The sequence below is a fragment of the Hyperoodon ampullatus genome (genome assembly GCF_949752795.1).
Source record: "Hyperoodon ampullatus genome assembly, chromosome: 17".
NCBI classification, from domain to species: Eukaryota; Metazoa; Chordata; class Mammalia; order Artiodactyla; family Ziphiidae; genus Hyperoodon; species Hyperoodon ampullatus.
In genome coordinates, this window is record NC_136930.1 from 10909994 (window position 1) to 10917589 (window position 7596).

Here is a 7596-nt window from a genome sequence, read left to right on the forward strand (position 1 = left end):
ATAAACAAGATCTTTACAGCTCAAACTTATAACCTTTGCTACACTTCTCAAACTGTAACACTGCCAGTGTTTTTTTCCCTCTGGAACACTTCTGGAGCCTAAGACAAGTGTCTCAGGGAAAAGTGGCTGGCTGACAGCTTTTTTTCTAAATCATCTGTGAACAAAAGCCAGTTTACTGGGTTTACAAAAGATAACATCCCTTAAGAAGGAGGGAGTCAAAGAAGGTCATGAACAAAGAAGCCAAGAAGGGGACCTTGCCCTGTGCCTCAGGCCAGTGGAGTCTTCGACATCAGGGTGGATCTGAACCGAATCTAACCATGCCTGTCCGTCCCTGAGTGGGCCAAACTCAGAAGAATGAAACAGATTTTGAGGTGAGGTAATTCATTTGGGAGATAAGGAAACAGTCACAGAGAAGTTAAATAATTTGCCCCAAGTGACAAAAGCTAGTTAGTATAGAACTGGGCTAAAAGCTTATTTATTATCTCCTAAACTGGTCAGCAGTGGTTCCACTTCCCATACCTTCCTTTTAAACTCAGCATACCTTTTTCCCACAAAAGTAAACAAGATATTTTAGAAAATGTAACATGATAAACATACAAGCCGAAATACAAAATAACAAGGAATAATTTTCACAGATGCAGAAAGTTAAAAATAGTAACTTCCATTAACCAAGTTACACTATATATATATATATTTTAAATATATTTCTTATTAGGACGAATATAAAGGTGTTGGGGGAGGAATTCCCTAGCGGTCCAGTGGTTTAGACTCCGTGCTTCCACTGCAGCGGACACAGGTTCAATCCCTAGTGGGGGAACTGAGATCCCGCATGCCATACAGCAGGGCCAAAAAAAAAAAAAAAAAAAAAAAGAATATAAAGGTGTAAATACTTTCCACAAAGTAATGAGTTAGTTTAATGCTAATTTCAAAAACCATGCCAACTGGGGGAGGCTGGCTGGGAAATTATTCTGTAACTCCAGACAGCCTACTAAAGTTATTTGGGAGGAAAAAGGTAATAAAGCTGAAATGGCCTTCCTATATATTGAAATATACAAAGATATGAAGAGTAAAGCAGTAGTATGGGGTGGGAGGTAGTTGAGAGATACTTCTCCCAGGAAAGCTGTTTATACAGTCCATCTAAGAAAGCAGGCTCTACGTGAATCAGACCCAGGCTCCACCACTTGGTAAATGTGATTTTAGGCAGATGGCCTAAACTCTTTGTCTCAGTTTCTACATCTGTAAAATGGGATTAGTCATAGCAGCTATCAAGTGGTATACTGTCCAGATGAAATAACAATACACGTAAAAGGCTTAGGTGACACATATAAGTGCTCAATAAATAATGGTTGCAAGTTACATGGAGTCAAAAATCAATGAAAAATAGTAAGATTATTCAATAAAAGGTATTGGAATAACTTTAGCAATTTAAAACCACTGCTAAGATCTTTAACTCATAACACATGGGGGAAAAATCATATCCCAGATAAAATACTTTAAAAGTTAAATTTTTGAAGTTTGCAAGCAAGCGTAAAATAAAGGACTCAGAGAAAACAAGGCTTCAACAGGATAGTATCTGGCAGATAATTTTCTCAAAATGAAAATATACTTACTTCAGCAATTTTAAAAAGGATTTAACAAAAAAGCAATAGACTGAATACTGTACACAGAAATAAGACTGAAGGGTTTGCCTCTTAGGTGCTTCTATCATCAACATCCTGAATATCGCTGTTTACAGGCCAGCTTACGCATCATGAACTTTATGTGCTGTCACCAGCACAAATCCTATCAAAAATGAAAACTGCAGAACCAATCACTGGCCCAAAGGTCCAAGAACCAAGTCACATTTAAGAACCAAATACCCAGAGTAATGGCCTTTTGCATACAACACTGGCCTTGAAACTGGAGTGCTCCATTCTCATCTAAGGAGTACTTAGAGGACCACTAAGTAGGAATGATTCTGAAAGTTATAGCCTTTCCTGTTCCTTTGAGATGAACAAAAGCCAAGAGTTAAAACTTCTAACCTTATCAGCCCATTCAGAAGGACAGGGCTCAAATTAGGATCTGCCCAGGAAAATGTAGGGAATAACACAAGGTATACCTTTTACTTTCTCTTTTGTTTAGTTCAATTCGGGCAAACAAATCCTTATGACAATGAATGCACCCCAAACTTTAACAGGCACTCTGATCACCTAAGGGATCTTATTTTATTTTATATATATATATTTTAAGGGATCTTATTTTAAAAAGCCAATTCTAATTCAGTAGGTGGGGTGAGGTCTGAGATTCTGCAGTTCCAACAAGTTCCCAGGTGAGGTCTATGCTGCCAGAATGACGCTTTAAAAAGCTAGGAGTTAATTGATAGATGTGAGGCACCTGTAATTAGGTAGCTGCCTGAAAAAAGCTAGGAGTTAAGTGATAGATGTGAGGCACCTGTAATTAGGCAGCTGCCTGATTTTCTTTCAACCAAGATGTACCATTCAACTCAAAGAATTAGCTCTCATATACAGAGTTTAATATATATACACAGAGCTACACAACCACAACTTAAATCCATATTCAGTTAAGCGAGTTTTTAAAAAAATAACGTAAGCCGTGACATCAAACTGGCTTGACCTTTACTAGCAACTAACTTTGAGAAGTTGGGTTGCCTCCTTTGAGCCTCAGCTTCCTCTCATAATAATCCTGAGTGGTTGTCAGGATCAAAGAAAATAAGAACTTCAGATGGTGCTAACAGTACCAGCAATTAGCAAACAAGAACGATACTTGATCCTGTGGGAACCTCTATTTGGCCACGTGTTGGGGTACACACATAAGTACACTACCACGAAAGGAGGTGCTGTAGGCACAAACGCCCCCAAGAACTGTTTTTAAAATACAGAGATGTGAACGCTGGTCTCGCTTGAATGAAGCCGAACCCAACCATGTCATTCTGCTCTTAGTAGACACGCAGGGGCATAAAGCTAATAGAAAGTTACGAAAGAACAACCTGGGGGGATGAAGAAGTGAGATGACACCCATTAATAATGTTAGGGTTTGTGAAAATAGGACGTGCAGGGGACGGGGAGGAACTGAACAAAGCTAACATTTTCCCAGGACACGCGGGAGCACAGAGCTTTAAAGCACCTGAGGGACGCACTGCCTCAAGACAGGCAGAGCGCCCCGCCCAGGCAGACTGGCCGCCTGCGTGCAGGGGCCGCTTTCTGCGGCCTTCCCGGCTCCACCGCTTTGTCTGCCGTCGCTGGACCCTACTTACCTCTCCAGCGTTCTAGGAAGCCGGGGCCTGCCGCAGCATCAGGGCCACACCAACGGATAACGTAGAGGAACCCAGCAGGCGCGGAGCGAGTCCCTCCTTTCGCAGACGCGGCCTCGGCGATGACAAACGACCCTGCTGACTTTAAGAGCCAAAAAAGCTAGGACGCTGGCGGGGAAAGGCTTTACAGACTCTCCCCCATGACCCAGCCACTTCGGCCGGTTCTGCCCTCCCATTGGCTAATACCATTCCACAGAGAGTAAGATATCCAATCAGCGAAGGCCTTCTTAGACTAAAGCATTCATTGGTGAACAAGGGAAATGCCCGAAGCGTTGAACAGGAGGGTCTAGGGAGAACCCGGGAAGAGTGAATTGGGCCAAACGACTCGCCGTCCATTAAGCGCTAAGCAATGAAACGTGGTTCCCCCTGAGAAACCGTCGCGCTTTCCCGACTACAATTCCCAGCGTTCCTGCGGTAGAGGAACCTGTCCCCTACGGCCTTCAGAAATTCAAATTGAACGTAACTTCTCTAGCAACTCTTTCAGTTCCAATAGGGCAGCTTTGTAATATTTCACTGGCTTCTGTGAGTCTTAATTCAGAATCTTTTCAATTTTTTTTCTTTTTACTGAGGACAGTAGCACTGTCTTCGTAGAAGCGCGAAGGTAGCAAAGTACAGTTTTTGTTTCTTTTAAATAGAAACTTCTTTTTGGAACTTTTTTGTGTGTGTAAGGAAAAAGAGCCTTATGATCAGGGAATTTTCTCAAATTCGTGAAGAAGTATTTTTAAAACGTTGTCTTCTATTTAGTTTATCAAAGTAAGGGTTTAAATTCTTGTTCTATTCATGGCAGTCACTGAAGTTTTTGTTCTGTTTAGGTATAGGTTTTATGTTCTTTAATATATCTCTAAATGTAAGTGTAATTTAAATCCCACAGGCCAGCCTGATTATAATGCTTCCGTTGCACTCAATAACCTCACTGAAAAAATTCTGAATTCTCTTTCACAGTTTGATTCTGCCACGTACCTCCTATATTAAAGTCCGAAGGAATTTGAGAGGCCTCTAATGGAGAAAGAGTGTGAGTGAGAATAAATATCCCCGGCTGTACAGTAGTCTCTCCTAATGTTTCTCCAATACTTTGATTCGTCTGTAAGTGAATTTAAAAACCAAACGGTTACTTCAGCCCAAATTCCTTTGCCTTCACTTGTTCTTCGTTATCCTTCTCTTCCTCCTAATAAGGTCAAGCAAAATGGGGCAAAGTTGAGTAGAAAAGATCTCTTTCACACCGTTTGACCTATAGCAAAAACACATCTGGCTGGTTTCTACTTTCCAAAGTCACAAGAGGGCGTGGTAGTAAGTGAATACTGAATCTAAAATAAAAAGGAGAAAAGAGATCGTGCATGATGTCCAGTGATAGAAGCACCAGCCTCATTTGTAAAAATCAGCCAGACCAATTAACTGCTTGAACTGGAAAAAAAAAAAGAAAGAAAGAAATAGGGGAAAAAAGGAATGGTAAATGTAGAAAACTGTAAAAAAATATAAGAAGTACAAAGGAAAGAGGTTAAACATAGCCCATTTGATTGAGTAAATTAAACTTTGTTCAGTATTGTTATCAAAAACAACCCAGGAAAATAAACTTGCTATTTTTGCTGAGGTTAATTTGTATATTAGAAAAGGAAAAGTCATTTGGGGTTTTCCCAACTAATTATTGATATAAGTTTTTGGCACCACCCAGAATATATGTTCAATAGAGTTTTTGACTTTTAGAAGTTCACAATCTAAAGTTAAATATAGTCACACTTCCACATATATACAATGGAATATTACTCAGCCGTAAAAAAAAGAATGAAATAATACCATTTGCAGCAACATGGGTGGACCTGGAGATTATCATACTAAGTGAAGTAAGTCAGAGAAAGACAAATATCATGATATTGCTTATATACGGAATCTTAAAAAAAAAACAAAAGACAAATGAACTTATTTACAAAACAGAAACAGACTCACAGACTTAGAGAATGAACTTATGGTTACCAGGGTGGAAGGGTGGGGGGAAGGGGTAGATTGGGAGTTTGGGATTGACATGTCACATTGCTATACTTCAAACAGATAACCAGGGACTTCCCTGGTGGTGCAGTGGTTAAGAATCCACCTGCCAATGCAGGGGACACGGGTTCGAGCCCTGGTCTGGGAAGATCCCACATGCCACGGAGCAACTAAGCCCGTGCACCACAACTACAGAGCCTGCACTCTAGAGCCTGTGAACCACAACTACTGAGCCCACGTGCCACAACTACTGAAGCCGACACACCTAGAGCCCGTGCTCCACAGCAAGAGAAGCCACTGCAATGAGAAGCCCGTGCACCACAACGAAGACCCAACGCAGCCAAAATAAAATAAAATAAATAAATTTATTTTTTAAAATTAAAAAAAATAAATAACCAACAAGGACCTACTGTAAAAAAAATAATAAAAATATAAAATAATAAAAAAGTAAAAAAAATAAACCTTTGTAGCTGGAAATAAGTAAATAAATATAGTCACACTTCTGACTTTACAGTATCAAAAAGACCAATTCTTCCTAGCAAACTGCCATTACAGAGAGTAGGCAACTGATGTTAAAAAGCAGGGAATGTATTCACAAAAAATAATTACCAGTTGCATAAGCACTATGGATTGTAAGCACAGGAAAGTCTTTTAAGGTTTTAAGAATTTATATCCCCATATTAAAAATGTATGAACTCAACACCAGTGAAGTTATACTACCTGCCATTGTGAGTCATTGCTTGTGTTTAACCGCAGGCAGGACACAACTGGAATGCCAAGTTTCTCAATGGCTGTGTTGCTTAAGACACATGAATCACATAATGGCAGTTTTATTCATTCAATTATTTAACAAACATTTTTGGAACACGTACAATGTGCCAAAGACAGTCTTAGCAATGGGTTCAAAGATGAGGAAAAACATAATCACTGTCCTCAAAGAGCTCATGGTCTAGTGCAGTGGTTTCCAAAACTTTTTGATCAAGCGTCCCTTTCAGCTTAAAAAAATTTTTCTGAGAACATAGCTCTGATATATGTATATGTATTTATTAACAAATGCTATATATATACTGATGTAGACTTTAAAATATGTCAAAATAGAAAATTTTAAAGGATGAGAAATAATTATAAATAGAAGCACTGAATATAATATTGTATCCATTATTACCTCATTTACCAAAATATTAAATTCCAGATGGATTAAACACTCAAGCGTAAAAAATAAAATATTAAAAATCCTTTAGGAAAATCTTGGAGACTATAGCAAAGAAGTAGGGGAGACCTTAAATGAAAGTGGGAGCCAAGAAATTTTTATAAAAAGGAAGAAATGGTCATATTTGACTTGTTTTAAAAAAACTTTTTTTTTTGGTATGGAAAAAAGATACATAAGCAATGTCAATGATAATAGATTTGGGGGTAACTTTGCAACTCGGTGGACAGATAGTAACATTCAAAAATTGATTACAAATTGGGAGTTCCCTGGCTGTCCAGTAGTTAGGACTTGGTGCTTTCACCTCCGTGGCTCAGGTTCAATCCCTGGTGGGGGAATTAAGATCCCACAAGCCACTAGGCCAAAAAAAAAAAATTGATTACAAGTTGTCAAGAAGGGCGTAAATAACCCTATGGAAATTAGGTTAAGAATATAAATTGGTAATTTAATCAAGAGAAAATCCATATGGCCAATAAACAAGAAAAGACATTTAAATTCACTTGTAATAAGGGAATGCAAATTAATATAACAATGAGAATAACCACTTGATGCTGATCAGACTAGCAAAAATCAAAATGACACAAATTTGCTGGTGGGGATACTGGGTAGGAAGAGGACTCTCAGGTAATGCTGTGAAAATGTAAATTATTACAGCCTTTTAGAATGCAATCTAGAAAAATGTATTATTAAAAATAATTCATATTTGATACAGCAATTCATTTCTAAACCACAGAAACAAAAAGCAGCAGTATATAAAGACAGTAAGAACAAAGATGTTTATTGCAGCATTGTTCATGTTGGAACAACAACAAAAAAACCCTGAAACAACGCCAACAAAAATATCCAACATCAAATGAATGCATATCAATAGTGGAATGTTTTAGTAAATGAAGGTGTAGCTAAAAACCATGGACCATTATGAAAACTATATTAGAAAGTCATTAAGAAAAGGAAATTAGAGCTCTAGGAAGAGACACAATGTTTAGTGATAAAAGTAAGATGCTTAAAATTATAGGTAGTATGATATGATTGTGTGTGTGTGTGTGTGTGTGTGTGTGTGTGTGTGTGTGCGGTAAGCGGGCCTCTCGCTGTTGTGGCC